Source organism: Phyllobates terribilis, unplaced genomic scaffold (assembly GCF_046119375.1).
Source record: "Phyllobates terribilis strain yellow unplaced genomic scaffold, ASM4611937v1 Scaffold_5__5_contigs__length_657084704, whole genome shotgun sequence".
Classification (NCBI taxonomy): Eukaryota; Metazoa; Chordata; class Amphibia; order Anura; family Dendrobatidae; genus Phyllobates; species Phyllobates terribilis.
Window position 1 is genome coordinate 536932435 of NW_027362765.1, and position 18696 is coordinate 536951130.

Below are 18696 nucleotides of genomic sequence, written 5' to 3' on the forward strand. Positions count from 1 at the left end.
TTGGAACTGTGAGATTCACTACGTGCACCACTGGTATTTTGTGGAAAAGCACATGTAAGATTCTGCAACAGTCTCTGCTGATACTCCTGCATGCGTGCATCCCTTTCTATGGCAGGAATAATTTCTGCAAATTTACTTTTGTACCGGGGATCTAACAGTGTGGCAACCCAGTAGTCAGGATTATTTCTAATTCTCACAATTCGAGGGTCATGTTGCAGGTAGTGCAGCAAGAAGGCACTCATGTGTGTTGCGCATCCAGGAGCACCAAGTCCCTGTTGTGTTGGTGGCGAGGTAACAATCATGCTTCCTTCCTCTGTCCTCTCCCCCCAACCTCGCACAACAGAAATGTGATCAAGGTCTCCCTCATCTGATGAGTCTTCCATCAGTTCGTCCTCCACTTCTTCCTGGGCTCCTGCACCTTCCTCACTAGTTTGGCTGCTACCATGCGCCCTGGTAAAATCATCTCCCCCACCCTCACATGCCTGCCGCCTTGGTGCTGCCGACCGTCTGGACCTTGCAGATGTTAGCCCTTCCGCATACAACTCCTCCTCCTCTACTTACTCCACCTCCTCTTGTGCCACCACCTGACTCCGAATTCTGTTTAACATGTGCTCCAGCATGTAAATCACCGGAATAGTCATGCTGATAATGGCATCGTCAGCACTAAACATCTTCGTCGCCATTTCAAAACTGTGCAGAAGGGTGCATAGGTCCCTGATCTGAGACCACTCCTCCAGCGTGATTTGCCCCACCTCTGAATCTCGTTGGCCCAGGCTATACGTCAGAACGTATTGCACCAGGGCTTGTCGGTGCTGCCACAGTCGCTGCAACATGTGCAGAGTTGAATTCCACCGGGTAGGCACATCGCATTTTAGCCGGTGAAGTGGCAGGCCCAACGACTTCTGTAGAGATGTAAGTCGCTGAGCTGCGGGATGCGAACGGCGGAAGTGAGCACACAGCGACCGTGCCCTCTGCAGAAGGCCATCTAGTCTGGGATAGTGGGCTAAAAATTGCTGGACAACCAGGTTCAACACGTGAGCCATACAAGGCACGTGTGTGACATTGCCCCGGCGAAGGGCCGCACCCAGGTTTGCAGCATTGTCGCACACGGCCTTCCCTGGTTTCAGGTCCAGTGGAGACAACCATTCATGAAATTGGTTCTCCAGAGCTGACCACAACTCCTCAGCTGTGTGACTCACATTTCCCAGACATTTCAATGTAAAAACCGCCTGATGACGTTGAGCCCTACTGCCAGCATAGTAAGGAGGTGTGCAGGATCCCTTCTGCGCAGTTAGAAAGCTTGTGGCATGACCAGACAGGCTTTGGGTGCAGGTGGAAGACCGAGAGGAGGTTGAGGAGGCAGAAGCAGTGGAGGAACTTTGACATAAAGAGGATTGACGCACAACTCGTGGGGACGGCAAGACTTGGACAGCAGCCCCTTGTCCTGCTGTCACCATAGTTACCCAGTGCCCAGTCAGCGACATGTAACGCCCCTGTCCATGCCTACTCGTCCAAGTGTCTGTGGTGAAATGCACCCTGTCACACACAGAGTTTCTCAAAGAAGCGGTGATGTTGTGTGCGACATGCTGGTGGAGCGCAGGCACACCTTTCTTTGAGAAGTAGTGCCGACTGGGCATCTGGTACTGGGGCACTGCGACGGACATAAGGTCTCGAAAATCCTCTGTGTCCACCAGGCGGAAAGGCAGCATTTCTGTAGCCAAGAGCTTGCAGATGGTGAAATTCAACCTCTTAGCTTTCTCATGGCTAGGAGGAAATGGTCTTTTACTTGTCCACATCTGAGGGACCGAGGGCTGGCTATTGTGCTTAGACGGGGTTGATAAGGGTGTCCCCGGCAAACTGCCGGTCTGTGAGGAAGATGCAGGCGGACATGTTAGGTTGCCTTGATCCAAAGGTGGTGCTATCGATGTCGGACAGCGCTCAAGACCAGCTGGTGTTACCACCTCCAAAGAAAATGATGACCTGCCAATCACGCTGGCTGTTGCGGGTAAAGAGGTGGCAGGTCTGCGCCCCAAAACAGGTGTGACTGCTGTCCCCCCAGTCACAGAGGATGAAGAGGCCGCGGATGCACAAGATATGGCAGACGGTGGTTGGCCCGGCCGGCTAGGCCGCATTGTAGCACACTGAGCTTCCCACTGCAACTTATGCTTCATGTCCATGTGCCGGTTCATGCATGAAGTACTCAAACTATGTATTTTTTGGCCTCTACTTAGCTTTTGCTGACAAATGTTACAGATAACACGAGTTGGGTCATCTTTATCGATCTGAAAAAATGCCCAGGCTATGCAAGGCTTAGCACCCATGCGACCTGAAGAGCCACCACGACTTGTGGTGAGAGGCAGAGTTGTGTTTGAGGATGCAGTTGTTGACGTGCTTCCAGTACTACGTCTCTGTCCAGGAAGGCGCAACCTGACCTCGTCGTCACTAGCATCTTCCTCCACCTCCTCTGCTGACCTCATCTCTTGGCTGACTGTGGGTTGACAGTAAGTGGGATCTCCGACCTCATCATCATCACCCTGTGCGTTATCACACCCGTCGTCCTCAGAGCCAACCTGTTCCTGCCCTGACAAAAAACTAAAGTTGTCGCTCCAATCAGGTATTTGAGTCTTATCATCGTCTTCCTCATTGTCTCCACCAACAGGAGTTACAGTTTGGGAATGAGGGTCTACATTATGGTCAGAACCTTCTGCGTCTGGTCCTGGATCCGACTCATAAAGATTCTGGGCATCAGTGCAGATCATTTCCTCGTCTGGATTCACAGAAGCGCTGGAGTCGACCTCTGATTCCCAGGCTATAGTATGAGTAAACAGCTCTGCAGACTCAACCATCTGTTCTACCTCATACTCAGACGGGCAGCTGGAGATTTGGGAGCTGTGAGGAAGCAAGTGCGATTTGGGTGACACCTTTGAGGACTGGAGTATTTGTGATGTTGAAGTTGATGTGGAGGAGAGCCCACTTAAAGGAGCACTTGATATCCGTTGAAGCACCTGCTGTTTTTGTGCCTCATCTGGAATTTGTAGCGATTGGCGTGGCCGTAAGAAAGGGATCTTATCACATTGTCCGCTAAAAGAAGTAGACATTTTAGTTTGGCTGGAAGATGGTCTTTCTCCTGCACCTACCCCACGGACACAACCTTTTTTCCCCTTCCCAACACGCCTATTCCCCTTTCCACCAGCAGCAGGCCTTTTTCCACTCATTTTGGTGGTTAACTAATTCACAACTCTGGAGTTGTTTGCACAAAAAAACAATGGATGGTAACCGAGCAGAGCTGAGTGGCCAAACTGTGGTATTAGGCCAAAACTATTGGCTGGGTTAGATGCAGAAAAAAATTATTTTTAATTTGCAACCTGATGGAGGTCAGTATAGATGGACTAATAGACCAAGTCCCACACACCGCTAGAAGCCCAAATATTTTTTCAGAGCTAGATGCAGAAATTTTTTTTATTCAATTTGCAACCTGATGGAGGTCAGTATAGATGGACTAATAGACCAAGTCCCACACACTGCTAGAAGCCCAAATATTTTTTCAGAGCTAGATGCAGAAAAAAATTATTTTTAATTTGCAACCTGATGGGGGTCAGTATAGATGGACTAATAGACCAAGTCCCACACACCGCTAGAAGCCCAAATATTTTTTCAGAGCTAGATGCAGAAAAAAATTATATTCAATTTGCAACCTGCTGGAGGTCAGTATAGAAGGACTAATAGAACAAGTCCCACACACTGCTAGAAGCCCAAATATTTTTTCAGAGCTAAATGACGAAAAAAATTATTTTTAATTTGCAACCTGATGGAGGTCAGTATAGATGGACTAATAGACCAAGTCCCACACACTGCTAGAAGCCCAAATATTTTTTCAGAGCTAGATGCAGAAAAAAATTATTTTTAATTTGCAACCTGATGGAGGTCAGTATAGATGGACTAATAGAACAAGTCCCACACGCTGCTAGAAGCCCAAATATTTTTTCAGAGATAAATGAAGAAAAAAATTATTTTTAATTTGCAACCTGATGGAGGTCAGTATAGATGGACTAATAGACCAAGTCCCACACACTGCTAGAAGCCCAAATATTTTTTCAGAGCTAGATGCAGAAAAAAATTATTTTTAATTTGCAACCTGATGGAGGTCAGTATAGATGGACTAATAGAACAAGTCCCACACGCTGCTAGAAGCCCAAATATTTTTTCAGAGATAAATGAAGAAAAAAATTATTTTTAATTTGCAACCTGATGGAGGTCAGTATAGATGGACTAATAGACCAAGTCCCACACACTGGTAGAAGCCCAAATATTTTTTCAGAGCTAGATGCAGAAAAAAATTATTTTTAATTTGCAACCTGATGGAGGTCAGTATAGATGGACTAATAGAACAAGTCCCACACGCTGCTAGAAGCCCAAATATTTTTTCAGAGATAAATGAAGTAAAAAATTATTTTTAATTTGCAACCTGATGGAGGTCAGTATAGATGGACTAATAGACCAAGTCCCACACACCGCTAGAAGCCCAAATATTTTTTCAGAGCTAGATGCAGAAAAAAATTATATTCAATTTGCAACCTGCTGGACGTCAGTATAGAAGGACTAATAGAACAAGTCCCACACACTGCTAGAAGCCCAAATATTTTTTCAGAGCTAAATGAAGAAAAAAATTATTTTTAATTTGCAACCTGATGGAGGTCAGTATAGATGGACTAATAGACCAAGTCCCACACACTACTAGAAGCCCAAATATTTTTTCAGAGCTAGATGCAGAAAAAAATTATTTTTAATTTGCAACCTGATGGAGGTCAGTATAGATGGACTAATAGACCAAGTCCCACACACCGCTAGAAGCCCAAATATTTTTTCAGAGCTAGATGCAGAAATTTTTTTTATTCAATTTGCAACCTGATGGAGGTCAGTATAGATGGACTAATAGACCAAGTCCCACACACTGCTAGAAGCCCAAATATTTTTTCAGAGCTAGATGCAGAAAAAAATTATTTTTAATTTGCAACCTGATGGAGGTCAGTATAGATGGACTAATAGACCAAGCCCCACACACTGCTAGAAGCCCAAATATTTTTTCAGAGCTAGATGCAGAAAAAAATTATTTTTAATTTGCAACCTGATGGAGGTCAGTATAGATGGACTAATAGAACAAGTCCCACACGCTGCTAGAAGCCCAAATATTTTTTCAGAGATAAATGAAGAAAAAAATTATTTTTAATTTGCAACCTGATGGAGGTCAGTATAGATGGACTAATAGACCAAGTCCCACACACTGCTAGAAGCCCAAATATTTTTTCAGAGCTAGATGCAGAAAAAAATTATTTTTAATTTGCAACCTGATGGAGGTCAGTATAGATGGACTAATAGACCAAGTCCCACACACCGCTAGAAGCCCAAATATTTTTTCAGAGCTAGATGCAGAAAAAAATTATATTCAATTTGCAACCTGCTGGAGGTCAGTATAGAAGGACTAATAGAACAAGTCCCACACACTGCTAGAAGCCCAAATATTTTTTCAGAGCTAAATGAAGAAAAAAATTATTTTTAATTTGCAACCTGATGGAGGTCAGTATAGATGGACTAATAGACCAAGTCCCACACACTGCTAGAAGCCCAAATATTTTTTCAGAGCTAGATGCAGAAAAAAATTATATTCAGTTTGCAACCTGATGGAGGTCAGTATAGATGGACTAATAGAATGATGCTATGCCCAAAAGATTTTACTTCACTAGGTGCAGTAAAAAAATTGGTATTCTATACACAGGTGGTATATCTTGCAACACAGATAGGCTACTCCACTGACTAACACACTCTGCAATAGGCCAAAAAGGATTAGCTTTGCTAGATTCAGCCAAATGCTGTGAAAAAAACTTGCACAGCACTGGCACAGACCTGCCTGGCAAAAACTGATAGGAACTGATGTAACCTAGTCCTGAAAAGGACTCCAATTACAATTAGTCTTTACTCCCACAATCTATCTATTTAAGAGCACAGACCTGCCTGATAAAAGTCGTAGGAAATGCTGTAACCTAGTCCTTAAAAGGACTGCAATCACAACTATTCCCTACTCCCAAGCTATCTGTATATTTGTGCGAAAATTGGCTTGAAATTAACAAGGTATAGCGCACACAGCAACAGCGGTGCCGTCTAACACGCAGCTGCAGCAGTGAGAAAATGGTGGCGACGGGGAAAATGGCTTGGTCTTATAGGGCAAGGACATGTGACATACACTGCCAATCACACATGCCCTTGCTTGTGTGAAAAAAAGCACTTCACTCCGTGTGTGCGCTGCTGATAGGCTGACAGATTGCACCTCCCCACTGCAAATGCGGGAAAGAGAAAAAAAAATGGAGATCTTCATTGTTCCTGCAGAGATCCATCCCCTGCCCCTCCCCCCGCCCCGCTGTACACTCAAACTGCGTATTAACATTAATTTTCATCTTTACTGAGAAAAAATCCAGTTATGATTTTGGTGCACGAACAGTTATCGAACATAACCTCGAACAGCCGAATTTTTCTCAAATTGTTCGTGTTCGCCGACCGGTCGAACACCGCCCAAAACAGCTCGAATTTGAGATTGGCGAACAGTTCGAGTAGAACAACGCTCATCTCTAGTTATGAAGGACATCATGCTTTATATAGGGGTCTGTTGTGCACCTCATACTGTATATTAGGGGCTGTGCTGAATACCATAATGTATGAGGGGCTGTGGTGACCATCTTAATATGTGGGTTCTGTGCTGCATCATACTTTGAATAGGGTTTGTGAGGTCATCATACCATGTGGGGCATAATACTCTATGAGGGTCAGGAAAGGGGTATCATAGTGGATGAGACCACTTAGGGGCTTTAGTAGAGGGAAAATAAGTAAGTGCTGCAATACATATCCTCCGTTTCTTAGAAAGTTGGGAGATATGCCCTTCTTTGACGTGATAGGACTTTTTTAATGGGACCTGTTATTTCTATATATTCCCCCCTGGAAGGCCCAATGGGGGGTCATTGTCATTATGGGGAAGCAAGGAGGCATTATTATTATAAGAAAGCACAGGGGCTGTTTGTATTATTATAACTACGTGCATGGTCACTATTATAAGGGGTCACAGGAATTATTATAAGGCAGCACAAGTTGTGGTCTGTGTAGAGGTGGTAGAATGAGAGGAGGGTCTTGGAAAAGCAGTAAAGTAAAGATGCCTCTGTTATATTTTACAAGGACAAATTATGGTCGGAAGAAGAGATCATGGCGGTCTGGGCCGAATTAAAAAGAAGAGGGAAAACAAATGACACCAACCAGCGAGAACGGCACTGGTGAGAATCTGCACAGTACATACATATATGATCTGTAGAGCACTGGTGTAAACCTGATATTACCATTATATGGTCACTAGCTATTGAACCCATTCTATGCCTGGGTGGCGAGCATTTTTATTGGTATATGGCCTCCCATGCTGGTATGTGCTGCCCCCATCCTGGTATTTGTGCTGCCCCCCTCCTGTCCCCACCATCCTATCCTGGTATGCATGGCACCCCTCACCCCCAATCCTGGTATGCATGGCACCCCTCACCCCCAATCCTAGTATGCATGGCACCCCTCACCCCCAATCCTGGTATGCATGGCACCCCTCACCCACAATCCTGGTATGCATGACACCCCTCACCCCCAATCCTGGTATGCATGGCACCCCTCAACCCCAATACTGGAAGACATGGCACCCCTTAACCCCAATCCTGGTATGCGTGGCACTCCTCATCCCCAATCCTGGTATGCATGGTATCCCTCATCCTGGTATGCATGGGCCCCTCATCCACATCCTGGTATGCATGGCACCCCTCATCCCCAATCCCGGTATGCATGGCAATCCTCATCCCCAATCCCGGTATGCATGACACCCCCCATCCCCAATCACGGTATGCATGGCACTCCTCATCCCCAATCCTGGTATGCATGGCACCCCTCATCCCCAATCCTGGTATGCATGGCACCCCTCATCCCCAATCCTGGTATGCATAGCACCCCTCATCCCCAATACTGGTATGCATGACACCCCTCATCCCCAATCCTGGTATGCATGGCTCCCTCATCCCCAATCCTGGTATGCATGGCTCCCTCATCCCCAATCCTGGTATGCATGGCTCCCTCATCCCCAATCCTGATATGCATGGCACGCACCCCTCACACCCATCCTGCTATGCATGGGCCCCTCATCCACAATCCTGGTATGCATGGCACCCCTCATCCCCATTCCTGGTATGCATGGCTCCCTCATCCCCAATCCTGGTATGCATGGTACCCTTCATCCCCAATCCTGATATGCATGGCTCCGTCATCCCCAATCCTGGTATGCATGGCTCCCTCACCCCCATCCTGGTATGCATGGCACTCCACATCCCTATCCTGGTATGCATGGGCCCCTCATCCCCAATCCTGGTATACATGGTACCCCTCATCCCCAATTCTGGTATACATGGTACCCCTCATCCCTATCCTGGTATGTATGGTACCCCTCATCCCTATCCTGGTATGTATGGTACCCCTCATCCCTATTCTAGTATGTATGGTACCCCTCAGCCTGGAATGCATGGCACCCAATCCCTCATCCTGGTATGCATGGCACCCCATCCCTCATCCTGGTATGCATGGTACCCCGCATTCCTATCCTGGTATTTATGGTACTCCTCATCCCTAATCTGGTATGCATGGCACTCCTCATCCCTATCCTGGTATGCATGGGTCCCTCATCCCCAATCCTAGTATACATGGCACCCCTCATCCTCAATCCCGGTATGCATGGCACCCCTCATCCCCAATCCCGGTATGCATGGCACCCCTCATCCCCAATCCAGGTATGCATGGCACCCCTCATCCCCAATCCCGGTATGCATGGCTCCCTCATCCCCAATCCTAATATGCATTGAACCACTCATCCCCAATCCTGGTATGCATGGCACCCCTTATTCCCAATCCTGGTATGCATGCCCCCCCCATCCCCAATCCTGGTATGCATGGCCCCCCCACATCCCCAATCCTGGTATGCATGGCTCCCTCATCCCCAATCCTGGTATGCATGTCTCTCTCATCCCCAATCCTGGTATGCATGGCTCCCTCATACCCAATCCAGGTATGCATGGCACGCACCCCTCACCCCCATCCTGGTATGCATGGGCCCCTCATCCCCAATCCTGGTATGCATGGCACCCCTCATCCCCAATCCTGGTATGAATGGCTCTCTCATCCCCTATCCTGGTATGCATGGTACCCCTCATCCCCAATCCTGATATGCATGGCTCCGTCATCCCCAATCCTGGTATGCATGGCTCCCTCACCCCCATCCTGGTATGCATGGCACTCCTCATCCCTATCCTGGTATGCATGGGCCCCTCATCCCCAATCCTGGTATGCAAAGTACCCCTCATCCCCAATCCTGGTATACATGGTACCCCTCATCCCTATCCTGGTATGTATGATACCCCTTATCCCTATCCTGGTATGTATGGTACCCCTCATCCCTATTCTAGTATGTATAGTACCCCTCAGCCTGGAATGCATGGCACCCAATCCCTCATTCTGGTATGCATGGTACCCCGCATTCCTATCCTGGTATGTATGGTACCCCTCACCCCCCAATCCTGGTATGCACGGTCCCCTCACCCCCCAATCCTGGTATGCATGGTCCCCTCACCCCCCAATCCTGGTATGCATGATCCCCTCACCCCCCAATCCTGATATCCCTATTCTGGTATGAATGGTACCCCTCATCCCTATTCTAGTATGCATGGCACCCATCATCCCTCAATCCTGGTATGCATTGTCCCCTCACCCCCCAATAATGGTATGTGTGGTACCCCTCATCCCCCAATCCTGGTATGCATGATCCCCTCACCCCACAATCCTGGTATGCATGATCTCCTCAACCCCCAATCCTGGTATGCATGGTCCCCTCACCCCTCAATCCTGGTATGCATGGTCCCCTCACCCCCCATTCCTGGTATGCATGATCCTCTCACCCCCCAATCCTGGTATGCATGGTCCCCTCACCCCCCAATCCTGGTATGCACGGTCCCCTCACCCCCCAATCCTGGTATGCATGATCCCCTCACCCCCCAATCCTGATATGCATGGTCCACTCACCCCCCAATCCTGATATGCATGGTCCCCTCACCCCCCAATCCTGGTATGCATGGTACTCCTCACCCCCCAATCCTGGTATGCATGGTATCCCTCACCCCCCAATCCTGGTATGCATGGTACCTCTCACCCCACAATCCTGGTTTGCATGGTCCCCTCATCCCACAATCCTGGTATGCATGGTCCCCTCACCCCCCAATCCTGGTATGCATGGTCCCCTCACCTCACAATCCTGGTATGCATGATCCCCTCACCTCACAATCCTGGTATATGTGGTTCCCTCACCCAACAATTCTGGTATGCATAGTCCCCTCACCCCATAATCCTGGTATGTGTGGCCCCCTCACCCCTCAATCCTGGTATGCATGGTCCCCTCACCCCACAATCCAGGTATGTGTGGCCCCCTCATCCCTTTCCCGCTGTACACACATACAAAAAAATAAACAGTTATACTCACCTTTCTCCTCTGTGCCCCAGCGCTTCTGTGTCCTGTTCTGCCGGAGGCCGGGGGAGGAGTGCGGCGCCGGAGCACCGCGCTGTTAAGCACCATTTTGCTGAAGACACACTGCAAATTTGTCTTCAGTAAAATGGCGCCGGATAGCGCTATGCGCATGAGCCGATCCGACGCCTCACTCCTACCCCGATCTCCGGCGAAGAGAGAGGCGCCGCGGCAACGTTCCTCCCGGTCAGGTAAGTATGTAAGTATGGCGCCGGAGATTGCGGTATGCGTTTAGTGTCTACGCATACTGCGATCTTCAGCGCCATACACTCCTCTTACCTGTAACGACTGGATGCGGTCTTCTGTCTGGAGCCAGACTGCGCGTCACGCATGCGCAGTCTATAAAGGCTTCAGACAGAGACACGCTTAGCCGATTATATTATAGATTGTATGGTCGTGATATCAGTCCTAGTGCAGTGGTTTTAGTTAAAGGGATTGTTCAGGTTTAACCCCTTTCTGACCCAGGGCGTATTAGTACGTATCTGTGCCCTGGGCCTTATGGGCCTGATATGTATTAATACGCCCTGGCGATTTCGCCCGCACACAAGCGGTGCGGGTGAGATTGCCGCCGGGTATCAGCTGATTGTCACAGCTGACACCCTGTGCTATGTGCAGGGAAAGGTCCCGCACCGCTCCTGGCACATTAACCCCCAAAATGCTGCGATCGAAATCGATGGCAGCATTCCGGTGGCAAGAGGAGGTAAGCGCGATAAGTACCTTCTCTGCCGGCGTCCAGCGGCGTCTGAATCCGGTCCCAGATGTTGCCATGGTGACCCGACGTCATCATGACAACATCCGGGTCACCAGGAGGCAGGAAGTTGCTTTGGTTATGGGCAGTGCACGACCAAAGTAACTTCTCCCTGTGCAGCGCTGACAGGCTGCATGGCATAGGGAGCTGCTGCTCTCTATGCCATGCAGGCGATCAGGCTGCAAAAAGTGAAAGTCCCATAGTGGGACAATGTGAACAAGTAATAAAAATGTCAGAAAGAGAAGAAAAAAAAAAAAAAATTTTAAAAATATTTTAAAAAAATGAAAATAATAATAATAAAAAATATATATATATATTGTACCCATAAATAAATAATCTTATGAAAAAAATAACAAAACAATAAAAGTGCACATATTTGGTATCGCCGCGTCCGGAACGACCTGACCTATAAAACTGTCCCACTAGTTAACCCCTTTAGTGAACACGGTAAAAAAAAAAACGAAACATAAAACGATGTTTTATCATCATACCGCCAAACAAAAAATGGAATAAAACGCGATCAAAAGGACGAATGTAAATAAAAATGGTACCGCTGAAAACGTCATCTTGTCCCACAAAAAACAAGCTGCAATACAGCTCCAACAACAGAAAAATAAAAAAGTTATAGCTCTCAGAATAAAGCGATGCAAAAACAATTATTTTTTCTATAAAATAGTTTTTATTGTGTAAAAGCGCCAGAATATAAAAAAAAAAAAAAAATGCGGTACCGCTGTAAACGTACTGACCCGAAGAATAAAGCTACCTTATCAATTTTACCACACGCAGGACAGCATGAAAAAAAAACAAAAAAACAGTTCCTGAATTGTTAGCTTTTGTTTATTCTGCCTCCCAAAAATCGGAATAGAAAGCGATAAAAAAATGTAATTTGCCCGAAAATTATACCAATAAAAACGTCAACTTGTCCCGCATAAAACAAGCCATCACATGATTCTGTCGGCCGAAATATGGAAAAATTATATCTCTCAAAATGTGGCGATGCAAAAAAATAGTCTTTGCAAAAAAATGCTTCTTTTAGTGTGTGACAGCTGTCAATCATAAAAACCCGATATGGATCTGGCATCACTGTAATTGCACCGACCTGAAGAATAACATTGTCTAATCACTTATACCACACGAGGAACGGCGTAAAAAATAAACTTTAGGGTTAGGGTTGTGCTAGGGTTGTGCTAGGGTTTTGGTTAACGTTGGGCTAGGGTTAGGGTTGGGCTAGGGCTGGGGTTAGGGTTGGGCTAGGGTTAGGGTTAGGCTAAGGTTAGGGTTGGGATAGGGTTAGGGTTGGGCTAAGGTTCGGGTTGGGGTTGGGATTTTTTCAGAAGTAAAGAAAAAAAAATGATGATGATATGGCGACTAGTGAGCGCAAGTACTCGCTACTTGAGTTTGCATCGGGTGCTTGGGTATGCACCAAGTATGGCGGGTGCTCGAGTGACATGCTCGAGTCTCCTCCCCAAATGTTTTGCAGCTGTTATGCAGCCAAAGAAAACTTGCGGGGATTGCCTGCCATGCACGAGCGATCCCCGCATGTTTTTTTTTGGGTGTCTAATAGAAAAAACATGCGGGGCAGGGACTCAAGCATGTCACTTGTGCACCCGCGATACTTGGTGCATACCCTAGTACCTGATGCAAACTCAAATAGCACTTGCACTCAAGACTAATGACAACTTATTCAATATGATGACCTAATGTTATCAAATTCTGTGTCGTACCTCTTGGTTCAAAATGTTCACTATACCCCTTGATAAAATCCTGGAGGGGTGTAGCTTCCAAAATGGTGTCACTGGGGGGAGGGTTGGTTTGGTTTCCACTATTTAGGCACATCAGGGACTCCCCAAACGCAACCTGTTACCCTTGTGAAAATGCAAAATTGGGAGCTGAAAAACATTTTTGTTGAAAAAATGTGAAAATGTTATTTTTATGGTTCAATTTTATAAACTTCTGTGAAGCACCTGGGGGTTCAGGGTGGTGACCACACATCTAGATAAGTTCCCTAAGGGGTCTAGTTTCCAAAATGGTGTCACTTGTGGGGGCTTTCCACTGTTTAGGCACATCAGGGGCTCCCCAAATGCAACATTGCGTACGCTAATTATTCAAGCAAATTTTACATTCAAAAAGTCAATTGGCGTTCCTTCCCGTCTGAACCCTGCCGTGCACCCAAACAGTGGTTTTCACCAACATATGGGGTATCGGCTTACTCTGGAGAAATTGCACAACAAATTACATGGTGCAATTTCTCCTGTTACCCTTATGAAAATGCAAAATTGGGGGCTGAAAAACATTTTTGTTGGAAAAATGTGAAAATGTTATTTTTACGGCTCAATGTTATAAACTTCTGTGAAGCACCTGGGGGTTCAAGGTGCTCATCACACATCTAGATAACTTCCCTAACGGGTCTAGTTTCCTAAATGGTGTCACTTGTGGGGGGTTTCTACTGTTTAGGCACATCAGGGGCTCCCCAAACGCCACATGGTGTCCGCTAATTATTCAAGCAAATTTTACATTAAAAAAGTCAAATGGCGCTCCTTCCCTTCCAAACCTTGCCGTGCGCCCAAACAGTGGTTTTCCCCCACATATGGGGTATCAGCTTACTCAGGAGAAATTGCACATCAAATTGCATGGTGCAATTTCTCCTGTTACCCTTATGAAAATGCAAAATTGGGGGCTGAAAAACATTTTTGTTGGAAAAATGTGAAAATTTTATTTTTACGGCTCAATGTTATAAACTTCTGTGAAGCACCAGGGGGTTCAAGGTGCTCATCACACATCTAGATAAGTTCCCTAAGGGGTCTAGTTTCCTAAATGGGGTCACTTGTGGGGGGTTTCCACTGTTTAAGCACATCAGGGGCTCCCCAAATGCAACATGGCGTCCGCTAATTATTCAAGCAAATTTTACACTCAAAAAGTCAAATGGCGCTCCTTACCTTCCAAACCCTGCCGTGTGCCCAAACAGTGGTTTTTCCTCACATATGGGGTATCTGCGTGCTCAGAGGAAATTGCACAACAAATTTTGGGGTCCATTTTTTCCTGTTACCCCTGCAAAAATAAAAAAATTTGGGTCTAAAGTAACATTTTTGTGAAAAAAGTTAAATGTTCATTTTTTTCTTCCACATTCCAAAAATTCCTGTGAAGCACCTGAAGGGTTAATAAACTTCTTGAATGTGGTTTTGAGCACCTTGAGGGGTGCAGTTTTTAGAATGGTGTCACTTTTGGGTATTTCTGTCATAAAGGCCCCTCAAAGTCACGTCAAATGTGATGTGGTCTCTAAAAAAATGGTTTTGTAAATTTTGTTGTTAAAATGAGAAATCGCTGGTCAACTTTTAACCCTTATAGCTCCCTACTAAAAAAAAATTTTGCTCCAAAATTGTGCTTATGTAAAGTAGACATGTGGGAAATGTTATTTATTAACTATTTTGCGTGACACATCTCTTGGATTTAAGGGCATAAAAAATTAAATTTTAAAAATTGCAAAGTTTTCAAAATTTTTGCCAAATTTCCAATTTTTTCAAAAATAAACGCAAGTGATATCGAAGAAATTTTAATATTATCATGAAGTACAATATGTCACGAAAAAACAGTCTCAGAATCAGGGGAATCTGTTGAAGCGTTCCAGAGTAATTACCTCATAAAGTGACAGTGGTCAGAATTGTAAAAATTGGCCTGGTCATTAATGTGCAAACCACCCTCGGGGGTAAAGGGGTTAATGTTAAAGTCTGCAGTGACTCAGTATGACTGCAGATTTCTGAATCCTCATAGTATGTGCATCGCGTGCTGTGAGGATTCTCCAGGGTCGGTAGCGGCCGGTCATGTGACCACAAGTATGATTTGAATTCATGCGATCACGTGCTGGCTAGACGTGCACGGCCTCTCTTAATACAAGTGAATTTAGCAAAGCAGAGTACGTTTAGTTGGAACGTGGCCGGAGGTTTGGAAATCCCATACTTGTGGTCACATGACGGCCTCTCCCAACACTGGCACCGGAGAATCCTGATAGTGCGTTCTATGAGGATTCAGAAGTCTGAAGTCACATAGACTTTAACACCAAGACTGGACAACCCTTTTAACAATCAGTATGGTGGTATTATCAGTACTGTATATACGGGTAATATTTGGTTATGGTTTGTTGGTATTTGTCTGTTATATTTCAATATTGTTATTATTATTCAATTTTATATAGCCGAATTACTAGACATATTGAACATCTTGATTTCCTTCAGGGAGGGTAATATAAGTAATAGATATCTCCATCTGGGGCTTGAGGGCTGGGACAGCATGGGCCTGTGTGCTTTTATATGCCAGGGCTGAATTTCAGTCCCAAGAACCAAGAAAAAAGGGGATTGTATGGGAAAAGTATCAACAAACCAGATGGTAAATACCCAATCCCAAGAAAAGGCAGCCAGAGAAAAAAGCCATTGAATAATTATACAATTTATTGAATCTTAAATAGAACAAATATCAAAGTATAAAATTGCTACTAGTAAAAAGTGGTTTCCGTGAGAAGCACAACTAGATAAGGCACATGAAAAAAAGCAAAGGAAGGAGACAATATCCCTATAAGCCGCCCCAAGCAACAACCGTATATGTATAAGGCATGTGCATTTAAACTGACTAAGATCAAATGATACAAATATCATATAACTCTAGTTCATAAAATGGTCAATGCTGTAAAAGTCAGAACAGTAGTATCAAATGAGGCTGAAGTGAGACTCTAATGCCATCAATGGTAGCATCAAGTCACCTGGCATATATACACCACAAGTCAGTGGTATATACCAGAGCTCCTTGATATAGTTAGACAGCCAGAAGACTGATAACCCTTAAAGTAACACTATGAACATATGTAAGTGTCTTAAGGGCTATAGAAGATACAAGGTATTGGTACAAGCAACATTACCTAGAGACATGTTGAATGTGCGGTGTGCGGGCACAGCTGACAGGGGACTGATAGCGCGCCTCGACGCGCGTTTCGCCCTGATGGCTTCGTCAGGGCGAAAGACTGATAACCCTTAAAGTACATAGTGTTACTTTAAGGGTTATCAGTCTTCTGGCTGTCTAACTATATCAAGGAGCTCTGGTAAATACCACTGACTTGTGGTGTATATATGCCAGGTGACTTGATGCTACCATTGATGGCATTAGAGTCTCACTTCAGCCTCATTTGATACTACTGTTCTGACTTTTACAGCATTGACCATTTTATGAACTAGAGTTATATGATATTTGTATCATTTGATCTTAGTCAGTTTAAATGCACATGCCTTATACATATACGGTTGTTGCTTGGGGCGGCTTATAGGGATATTGTCTCCTTCCTTTGCTTTTTTTCATGTGCCTTATCTAGTTGTGCTTCTCACGGAAACCACTTTTTACTAGTAGCAATTTTATACTTTGATATTTGTTCTATTTAAGATTCAATAAATTGTATAATTATTCAATGGCTTTTTTCTCTGGCTGCCTTTTCTTGGGATTGGATATTTACCATCTGGTTTGTTGATACTTTTCCCATACAATCCCCTTTTTTTCTTGGTTCTATGTTCTCTTAAGAGAAAAATTTAATAGGTGCTGAATTTCAGTCCCAGTCTGTCCGTGCAGGAGACTTACGGTTGAATCCATTTAAACCCATTTTTTTTTGCATCCGCAAAAATGGATACAGTTTTTCAAGTAGCAAAGGTTTTTTTGCAGGAATACATGAGGCTGTTAAATTCAGGTCAGGATACCTGCAGCCAGTCTGTGCATCATGGTCCGTATACACACTGTTTTACGTGGATATGCGAATGAGGCTTAAAATAGAGCCCGGTGGCCCTCACATACACTAGGACATTAAATAATCCCACTTTATGGGATGCATTTTGTCAGAAAACAACATCATGAATTGAGTGTATGCATAATGATAATTGATTAGAAACGCAGTAGATGGAATCTTTGAATGGGAGAAAAGAATTCCCATAAAACATACAAAATAAGCTGTTCTGACTAAATACAGAGCCAAGTAAACAATGCAACTCAGGCGGATAAGATCTGACAGAGAGCAGCCTAGTAGCATGGGGAGGATCAGGATTACAAGGAAAAATTCTCTACTCTGCTGCTTCATTCATGCCATCCGGATGGACACTGTGACCTAACTATTCATTTACATTGTTATTTGACACAATTGTCTATGTCTGTTTTATCCGACACGGCCATCTTTTCTGTTTTCCTCTCATTGTGAGACACAGCAACAAGTCCAGCACATTATTACATAGACCCATGTGTGAAACACCGTAGAGATCAGCAGTGTAATGTAAGAGAAATAATCATACTATATCATCTGCTTCACTGTACTGCTGGCAAAGCTTTAGCCTGATTTACAGCATCATTTTTGGCGTTTAGGATAGGAACCGCAGGAGTGAATGACTCCTCCTCCTTGTTTAAAATTCAGGGCCGTAGTTTCCAGCCAGTAAATTTATGGACTGCAGCATTACTTCTCCCAAGGATACATTACAGTGCAGAAAAGCTTGCAGGATTTCTTACAAAACTAAGGTCCTCATTCTCTCCACATTTCTCTTGAGGGTAACTCTCAGTAACACAGCACAGTCTTATAATAGGGGGTACTTACAATGATACAAAGCCACCGAAATAAGGGAACAACATTACTTCAGAAATGTACAGGATTTTCAAATTTACTAAATTTAACAAGATAGGAATTGTTATTTTAAAATTGATAGTTCACTAATTACATTTAGTCTACAAAATTGAAATGTAATCGTCCATTCCTTTGTTCTTATGTTTAATCTTCACTTGGTTGCCCATCTCTGATTCCTGACATATGGCTTTTGCAGATAGAAAACTACAAGCCAAATCCTAAGCTTCTGTTTCCATATCATAAAAATGCTCCATGAATAATCTTGTGAAACACTAATGTGACTTGCATAAAAGGTTATTCCCAAAATATGAAGTTATATTCTATCAACAGGGGCTCCCAGGGATCTCAAGAATGGGACTGTGGAATCCAAGAATGTGTTTTGCAAAGCCCTATCTTGCATGGTGTGGAGGTACACCAGCTTAACCTGCTCTCCATTCATTGTCTATGAAACTGTTGGTGAAAATTAAGGCGATAGTTTCAGATCTTGGAAATACCCCATTCAGGATTTTTTTTACTTTCAGCATTTGCCAGCTATCAGTAATGTATATTCAGTAACCGCAATACAATACTTACCTGTCGCCATCTTCTGCCTTTTCCCGAGCTGTTATGGTTCCTTTTCTCCATCTTACATCTGCAACCCTTTCTTGATGGATTCACCGTGGACTGGAGATGTTAGCTCCTCTC